Source organism: Empidonax traillii, unplaced genomic scaffold, assembly GCF_003031625.1.
Source record: "Empidonax traillii isolate 1590-97213 ecotype Southwest subspecies unplaced genomic scaffold, ASM303162v1 scaffold283:size781446, whole genome shotgun sequence".
Taxonomy (NCBI): Eukaryota; Metazoa; Chordata; class Aves; order Passeriformes; family Tyrannidae; genus Empidonax; species Empidonax traillii.
The window spans coordinates 266,486-273,110 of NW_020955476.1; the positions used below are offsets into that span (position 1 = coordinate 266,486).

The window sequence follows — 6,625 nt, forward strand, 5'->3', positions numbered from 1 at the left end:
GTTACCCTGTGGGGGTGTGTGTGTGTGGGGTGGATTCACTTTGGCCAAGTTCCATTGTTGCATTCAAAAAAAACCACCTCTAGTCTTTTCTTCCAAAAGTGCCCTCAAAAGCCTGGGCAGCTTAAACAAGTGTTTCAGTAAGGTTCATAATGAAAAGGTCATGAATTTAAGTTGAAACATATCTAGATTGTGTCTGTGCTAGAAACAGACATTGGAATAATTGCAATTTGCAAAAGCTGTTCTTCTGTATCTGAAGAAGCAGCTCAGAGTAGAATCAGCACCAAATCCTCTATATTCCACTATACTTACTATTGAGCTGCAATTTATGGAGAAATAGAATATTACTGATGTCAGGCACATTTATAAATATCAGATGTATTTAATTTTATTGAAGACAGCTTTTTTCAATGTGTCCAAGTAGTACAAACAGAATTTATTGTCTTTGAAATATGAAACTTATGGAGGGAAAGTTACAATGTTAGAAATTTCTCATTAAAAGAAAATAAACCCCAACCTTCCAAAAAACTCAAAGTAATTGTGCTTACTTCATTTTCAAATTAGATACTTACATTTCACTATAGTTCTACAGGTTAAATACCACCATCAGAATAACTGTCCTACATTTATATTGCTCTAAGACCCTGGTTTGAATTCCGCTGTATTTTGATGCATCTCTAATCTTTTATGACAGTGATAGTTCAGAAACTTGTTCACTCTGATTGAAATGTTTTCCTTTGTGAAAAAGCAAAGATGATCAAAAGTATTTTTTCAAAGATAACATCAAGGAGTTTATTTATGGCAATATTATTGTAGATAGAACAGGAAAAAAAAGTGTGGTTAAAAATTCTCTCTGCAATAACATCATTGGAGTAATTTTATCAGGACTGAAAAAACTGCAGATCTGTAGATTAGTGATAATAAGTGTTAATTTTCAGAGAAGTTTCAACATATGTTGTAGTTCTGTGTGTTCCATTCTCTAAAATAAGGATGTCACTGTCTGTGTCCACGGAGGGTTAAGGGTTCTCTGTGCAGCGAGCTTGGTTCTGTCAGAAAACAGGTGATATTCCAAACCCAACTACCATAGAAAATTCGGCACAGCGTTAACTTCCTGCATGCTTGACTCACCTTTTAAAATAAAATCAACAAGTGGCCTCATGCAGAAATCAAAATGCTGAAACAGCCTTACACTGTTATCTACAATCTTTGCCCAGGAGCAGGTGAGGGAGAAGATGAGCTACGACATCAGGAGGCTGATGCTGTCTCTATATGTTAATTGGAAGTGCTTTGCTCTGGCACTGATGGGGATGTTATAACCTGTGTCACTGTACCAGTGGCTACAGAACCTGCCCTCTCAGCTAAGGTGTGAGGAAATGGTACTAATGATTGAACATATCAGAAGGAACTTCAGCAATGCAAAATTAAATTATTCCAGTGATAACAGTCTAAAGAGTAAACACTCTTAAAATCAGGGAACTGAAAGAGTGAAAGAGCAAGGAACCATCCTATGGGATCAGGTATGTTGGGAAAGATACAGAATGTATTTTACAGTAGCAGAGAAGAAGAAAGTTGCTAGATAAACTGTGCCAGGAGAGCTTTGAAGTCCTCCTGCCACACTGAGGGGACCAATAACAAACCTAGGAACAGCAAAAGGCTTTTAAAATCTAAACTTGATGTGAGAAAACTCCTAGTGTTCCCGAGTGGTGTATAAGTACTGTCTGGAGGGCTGGGAATGCGAGTATAGAGGAGGCTGGAGCACGCTGAGCATCCCCAGGCACAAAATGAGACAAGACTGAGTGAGGAACAAAAAGGCCAGTGCTGAGCCAAGAACAGCTGAGCCTTTTTGGGGACACTTTGACAAACACTGTTCACTGCCATGTGAAAATATGTAGACTGGCTGTAAATGCCAGGGTGCAGCCCTATTCTGAGCAGAGGGCTATGATAATGGGGAAGAGTGGTTTGGATTTGCAGCTCAATAGTTGGAAGGTTTACTAGAAAAATAAGATTATGTCTCATTTTCTAGTAAATGTTCAGAAAGCTGGAAAATAATTGCCAACTTGGGAAGATAAATGAGAGCCACTGTTGCTATTGTAGGACAATGTTTGTTTGATTTCATGTTAATACAGGAATTAATGCTAGTGGGGTCTGAGCAGGAGATAGCTGGAAGATGAAAGCAGAATCTGAGTATAACATTATGAAGTTTTCAGTCCTCACAACTGTAGAGAAAAACAAAGTTAATGTAGAAAGCATGAAACATGAAAGCTAAATACCTGAAAACAAGTAGTAGAACTCAAAACCTGCTATTTTAAAGTATCATATATCATATAGGACAATCTCTTGGTGTTAGAGGGTCTGTCTCAGGAAGTTTGGTTGCTTAGGGTTATCTACTGCACGCTTAGCTGCTATTGACACAGCTGATGAATGCAAATCAGTCTTTTGCTGTCCAATTACTTTAGAAACATCTTTCAGACATATTTATTTCTGGAAAAATTCTGTATTTGTTACAGATAGGCAGGATATTTAGTGTTCGAGGAGAATTTACAGGAAAAAAACCTTGCTGTGTCTTCCTCTATAAAATCAAGTAGGTAAATTCACCAAGATAAAAAAGCTTCAGCTCTGGCAAAATACATGCCAGATATGTCTGTTTCATCACTGATCCATTATTGTTTGTTTGTGCAGACTGCTAATTCTTTGTTCTTTACACCTTGCTAACATATTCTGCACATTGTCAAAAAACCCTCAAGATGAGGCTCTCCCCACCATCAGTGCATTGCAGACTGTCTTGGAAGTGAGCTTCAAGTATGTACTCTGATGAGAAGCCTAGAGAAGGATGACTTAGTTATCTGATTCAGTCTTTGGTAATTAAAGGCAGGAGAAAATACGAAATAAATAAATACAATGTATTTAGAAATGAGTAGGAAATCTAATAGGTTGCATGTTTACTGCAGTAAAAATCTTGTCACTGAGTGAAAATCTTCATGTCTGCATGTAACAAGTGCAGATTTCATCTATCAAAAATGTCCATGCTGGAAATGGCACAGTCTGTAGCTGAGGGGAGGATTATTTACTTTCCTGCCTCTTCGCCTCTGAGTGCACAAGTAACACATTTGATACAGATATGTGTAGACTGTCAGATGTCTGATTGCTATGGGTGAAAGCTGACTAGCTATAAACCAGCACCAATTCGCAAGATGAACTCCTTAATTAGCATGGTGCTGGTCCTGGGCTAATAACTCCTACTCCTGGGCTTAGTGCCACAACACTGAGGCTCTCCAGCATCCATCCAGTTCTGCAGGCAGAGGAGTAGATATATCCCTCTCTGTACCTACCCACTTACTTCTGTTCTTAAATAGTCTCCTACCAGGAATGCTGATAACATTTTTCTGCCTTTGTCTGTTGCCCTGTCACATATTTTGCTTTGATGCTGAACATGGGCAGGTGACTCGACATTTCCCTGCTGTGGACGGCTGCTCTCTCAGCAGGCTGCATCACAGGTTCACCTGGATTAGTGATGTTTTGGCTAGGATGTGCAAGAGGGAGATATTCTCTGCAGTGGGAGCAGGAATTATTTTATTCAAGGTACTGGTCGTTTATGGGTCAGATTGTTTTTTGAATTAAGGTGGTATGTGAACTGCAAATGGGAATTCCAGAGAGCGTGTCATTGGGGTGAAAACAATTTGTGTTTTCAAATTGAGAAAACAACTTGTGTTTCAAATTGAGAAGACATATGCATATGAACATAGGGGGAAAATACTTTTAAAGCTCTAGTAGATGGGAGGACAGACAGCTTTCTCCATTTTGCCTCACAGCATCATCATCAGAGACAGACTCCTCCCACCCATTGGGCTCATCAGTGTAACTCAGTGAGCCTGTGGGAGGTGGCTGCATCAACCCAAGGTGCTCCTTTCTCAGTAAGTAGGCACATACATACACTCCTGCTGGTGATGACCCAGGACAGCAGCCACCCAGTATATTTTGGTTGTGTTGGTGCATCTTGCATCCAACTTAAAAATTAAGGGACTTGACTGTCAAGCAGATGAACTCCTTGCCTTCACTGAAAAGAATTCAGCATTCTACAGGCTTTGAGCAATAGAAAATAACAAAGGACTGGGAAACTCCTGGCAGCAGTAGTTACTGGCTGGTCAGGATACCCCAGCTCTCCCCTCACCGGGATAAAATAATGGGCCCTATAATGCACTATGGATCCCGACTCTTCCACGTCAGGTCTGCCAGTTGGAGCAGCTGCTGGATCCACAGCTCCCCACCTGAGGAAAAAGTGGGACTAGTGGTGAGTCCTGTCTTTGAGCCCTCACTTTTTTTTCCTCATGCAAATCCATCTTCTTAGAGGAGCTTTCTATTGCTTTATTCATCCCAACTAGAAACCAGCTCTCCCCAGGAACTCCCCTTAAAGAATTTCCTCTCCTCCCACCTCCTAGACGGCAAGTTTGTGCTTGAGAGGAAGGGAATGCTGTCACAGTATCCTACAGAGACAAGCATCACCAAACCCCATTTCTGTGGGGTGCCTTTCATAAGCTTTATTATAGTCCCCAGCACAAATACTCTAATATATGATTATAGAAGGCTAAGTAAAATTACTTAACTAAATTAAGCAGTAACTCTCTCCCCTATTATATCAACTCCCAGTGTTAGTAGATACTCAAAGCTCTTGTATATGATTAGTGGTAAGCTGCATTACTGTAAATACTAAGCAAATAATACTGTTTCTATAAAGATTTTGTTAATAAAAAGCTCAAGAAATAGGCACAAAATATACTGAATCGGGAGGAAAATAAAAAAAATTCTTATCTTGTAATGTGTCTTTTATGCTTTTAAATGTGTCTTGTATAAGAATATTTGTGCATGGCATGGACTAAGGTACTTTTCTTTCCAACTGCCACAGGTTACTAGTGCTTCTAGTCTGAACACGTAAAATAATCCTCCCTGGATTATTTTTCCATTAGAATCTGCCACATCTCTGGAATTATAGCTGCACAAGTTCAATAATATAAAATAAATTTTTGGAAATAGGCAGCTTGTTCTGAGAGCATTTCAATTTTTTTTTAGCTTTATTTAACCTTATTTCCTTTAATTTAGGAGACGATCATTGGATTCTCAGCATTTTCACTGGCAGTTCTTGGACCAGCTGGATGGTTCCTTTGCCACCTTCCAAGCTCTAAAAAGAAATAGAAAACATCCCTTCAAAATTAAGATGTGAAGGCTGCAATCAACTGTAATATTCCAAACTTGGATTCTCTTGAAAGCCCTGACATAGAATATAGCTAACTAAAGTCCCAGTTCACGCACTGTTATCCATCCTGTGTACCAGGTCCCAGGTCAGAAAGCTTTTGCAGATTTTGTGGAACTGGACCCAGAAATGAAATGGTGTAGGGATGCAAAATAGTGTTAGGTCTACTCTGCCATCACCTGCTGCATTGGACCAGTCTGCACGTACCAATCTGGATCTGTCATCAGGAACTGCGGGAAATGGAAGATTGGTGAGGAGGATTGTAAACACGCTCGAGTGACCTGCAGTTTGGGTGTCAAAAAACACATACTGCATATTAATTGTTGTTTGACCTTGTGTGTTAGACAAGTAGAACATCTGTGTTTAGATAACATAGGCCTGTTGTAGCCTTAGAGGCACCCTACTGAATGTGCTTGAGATTCTTGCCCTGCTGTGGGCAAGGTTAAAGCACAGTGGTAAATTATGCTTGTGCAAATCCTTGAAATACAGGAGAAAACAGCAGACTGGGTGATCCTATTGCATGGATCAAGCTTCACAGTGCTTGTGTCCCTGCTTGTGTGTCTCCTGATTGCTGCTTTGGTGATCTCTGGTTGGCGAGGTAACAGATCAAATTTACTCTCTGCATTTAATTTGTGGTTTTGAGGTTGTTCCTGTGTCCTGCCTGTGTTGACTCCTACTGGTACCATCAAAGCTTTAAACTAAATAAATGGGAGAAAAAAAATATTTTTAATAGTCATCTCAGACAAAAATTCTGAGAGTTTAAGATGATTTTCTCCAAAGTTTCTCTTTAATCTTTACATTCACATTCTTTTGGTGTGGTCCCCCAGCCAATCTACTCTTCCACAAGGATAAATGTTTTTCTGCAGGTCATGATTATTAGATACTTCACTTTATTTTCAATGTATAGATTAAAATTTGTGACATTTGAGATATATTCCCATGATTGCTATTTACAATAAATGCTTTGATAAATACTTTGAATTTTAGACTATATTTGAAAAAAGTACAATAAATAATACCTGTTATGCCATGTTACATGTGTTATAAAGGAATGTCTTCTAATAATTTCACGTCTGTCTTGCAAAAAAATACAGAATATTAACCTATCTCACTTTGTGTTTCCCACCAAGGCTCTTGTCTCTGATAGTCCACCCTTCATTTCATCTTGCATAGCTCCTGGACTCCTATGTGGAGCAAACCAATTTGCAGGAGAGACTAGCTGGCTCAGCTGGCTCCTAGGGAGGCAGTCTTCAAGCACACAAGCAAGATCAGTCAGCTCTACTTGTTACTGAGCCAGGGTTTGATGTGGCATGGGTCCTAAACATGGTACAGATGTGGTGAAACACCTTAGCAAGCGTTGAACATCACATGCTTTCTCCTCAC

At 39.6% G+C, this 6,625-nt stretch overlaps 1 long non-coding RNA gene across 1 annotated transcript in view; it reads left to right on the plus strand.

Moving 5' to 3' along the window:
• Positions 1-6,216, plus strand: part of LOC114060647 — a 21,153-nt gene extending 14,937 nt beyond the window's left edge. Inside the window, exon 2 of the long non-coding RNA XR_003571928.1 lies at positions 5,092-6,216. This is a non-coding gene — a long non-coding RNA (uncharacterized LOC114060647). The remainder of the gene's footprint in view (positions 1-5,091) is intronic.
• The last annotated feature ends 409 nt before the right edge of the window (positions 6,217-6,625 follow it).